This window comes from Myotis yumanensis, unplaced genomic scaffold (genome assembly GCF_028538775.1).
Source record: "Myotis yumanensis isolate MYYU_CA2020_CCGP unplaced genomic scaffold, mMyoYum1.0.hap1 SCAF_7, whole genome shotgun sequence".
In the NCBI taxonomy this organism is placed as follows: domain Eukaryota; kingdom Metazoa; phylum Chordata; class Mammalia; order Chiroptera; family Vespertilionidae; genus Myotis; species Myotis yumanensis.
In genome coordinates this window covers 72,846,768-72,849,582 of record NW_027223758.1, presented here as the reverse complement: position 1 = coordinate 72,849,582, position 2,815 = coordinate 72,846,768, and positions in this window count along the sequence as shown.

Genomic DNA, 2,815 nt, shown 5'->3' with positions numbered 1-2,815 from the left:
TGGAAGGAGACTTGACTTGGGGTGGTGAACATACAATACAATACAATACAATACAATACAATACAATACAATATAATACAATACAGAGGATGCATTCTAGAATTGTACCCCTGAAACCTTTATAATTTTATTAACCAATTTCACTCCCAATAAATTCAACTAAAAAAGAGAGAAGTATTTGCAACTTCATTTCATGGGGGGAAATTGCACACATGAGTAAAATTCTTTTAGTGAGCAAATGCACCCTTACTCCTGGGCCGCTGAGACCCAACTATGCAGTGAGGAGCCCAGTTTTGGCTCTTCAATCAGTTGTCTCCAAACCTCTCTCCTTGTCCTCAGCAAGATCAGATGGTAAAAAGACTGCAGTTCCTGTGCAATGCTATGCTTGCCCAGGCAACTGCAAGAGTAATGTCTACAGCAGAGAGGCAGAAGTTTTGCTTACACACTCTCTTGTGTATTTATCCTGCCAAAGGCATTTTCAAACGTGTCATTTTAACCCCAAGAATATTTCAGCCCTTTTGGAATTTTAATCATCACGTCACTGAATGGTGATGGTGATGTAGGGGCAGCCAAGCTCCTTTGAGCAACATAAATCCCATGGCCTCTGCCTCCAGATAAGCTAGTCCCTGGTGACATGCTACCAGAAACATTCAACCAAAGGAAGCTGGACCCTGGTCCTGAAGTGACATTCTTATGCAAGATGTTCATCTGAATGGTGGCTTCCTTCTTCTCCTTGAATTGTGACTAATTCCTAATAAAATAGATTCTCCTTCCAGAGTCTCTAACTGCTGGAGTAGCAAATGGGACCAAAGAGTCCATCCGGTCCATACACCAGACTCTAGGTTGAGAAATCAGTATGTGTTCCAGCACACCTTACCTTCTTCTATTCCAGATGGAATCATTCAAATTCTCGTACCTTAAAGATGTTGAGATAATTTATAATGCAAAGAAGAGCTTGTCACTCTGCTCTTCTTCAACCTGGTGAAATCCGCATTCTTCCATCATGAGCAGCTCTCCCCTTGACATTCAGTAGATCAGAAGATTTTGGAGCTGAGTTCCATGAGCCAGCACTCACTTTGCTTTTGAAATGTCCCGTTTTAGAGTGTAAGTCTCAGTCTGTGGCTAAGCAAATCCATGTTAATTTACATAAGTCCCTGAAGGTTTTGGACTGTGCTACACATGTATTTTTGTCACTAGCATTCTGTTGTCACGAGGAATTAAGCATTTGAAACAGGAAAGCATAAGAGGAAAGTACTGCCCCATCCACTCTTCCCCCATCATCCATCCATTTATCCATCCATCCACCATTCGATCCCTCATTGATTCAAATGAGTTTATGGATTAAGTGTAGAGATTTCTGAATCTGAAAATATGGCAATTAAAATACAACGTTACCACTTTTTTTAACTTTATGAACTTTACAAATTATTTACTTTTCTAAGCCTTAGTTCATTTTTTATACAATTGAGATACAAATATCTACTCATAAGATTATTGCAAGGATTAAAAATTACAATGTCTAATGTGCCTGCACTTAATACATATTAGTTATTTTGTTATTTGAACCACTGAGCGTCCTATGTATGCTTGGCTCTGTGCTAGGTTGTAAAGCCTCAGAGCTTCTCAGGTTGACCTAGGACAGTTTATATTGTCAACTATCAGAATGAAATAACATTTTATTCACTCTGAGCCTCTGTTTTCTATCCTGTAAAATGGGGATGGTAACAATAACTACCAATTCGTGGTTTTTGTAAGGAATAAGTCAAGCAGTCCCTCTAAAGTGCCTAGAACAGGACCTGGAATGTAGCTATCACTAAATAAGAGTTTGTGTTGGAGGAGGAGGAGGAGGAAGAGGACAAGATGAAGACAATGACAATACAGATGATGAGGCTATTCTCAGGAGCAATTCGTAGATGCCTCTGCCTGGAAATGAGTCCAGATAAATCCTTTGCAAAGCTTTGAAAATTCATATGAAGCAGCCTGTCCAGCTTCTGTGAACTGATCAATGCCAAAGGCTCATGGAAAACAATATCCATGATGAGAGACCTGGCCTGCCTTCCATGGAAAGCCAAGTCATAGGAGGTTGAACCAGTTACTGATGGACCACCAGTGAGGGATACCCACACTCTATATGGTGACCGACAAGACCTAGTCCTCTCTGAATATGAGCCTCTCTGTGAAAAAGCAAAAACCTGACTTACGAGTAACACAGCAAGACTGGATTAGATCAAGCATTTTGGACTCCTTGGAGAGTGGCTGTCTACCAATAGCATTTGGTGGCATTATTATTAATCAGCCAACCTCTCGTTGAAGTTAACTGCTACTGAGGCCAATGGGACATCTACCTGGGTGTGGCCTGAGAATCGGGCTTTATAGCAGCAATCTATTATTTATTCATCGTTAGATTGGTGGCCAAGAAAGAAATGCATTCCCTAGAGAACAGTGGCATTAATTGTCTTCAGGAAGGTCCAAAAGGAAAAAAATGTTACCTGTTTTTCTGGTCTTAAAATCTTGGGTTCCAATCCACCTTCACCTGTGATTGGGAACATGATAATAAGGTGACGTATTCACTTTTCTGAGCCTCAGTTTCCTCATCTTTAAAAGAGAAAAAATAGTTCTTACCTCAGGCAGGGATTGCAAAGATGAAATGAGGTCATGAATGCTCAGTCCCAAGCCTATTGTCAGGCATGGGACAACTGTGGTGCCTCACATGGCCCACTTCAAATGTTTAGGGCTTGACATTTTGTCACCTAAAACTTCTAAGCTGTCTTGTCAACACCATCCTTTTTCTTATCAATTATGACCTTTTGTAAAC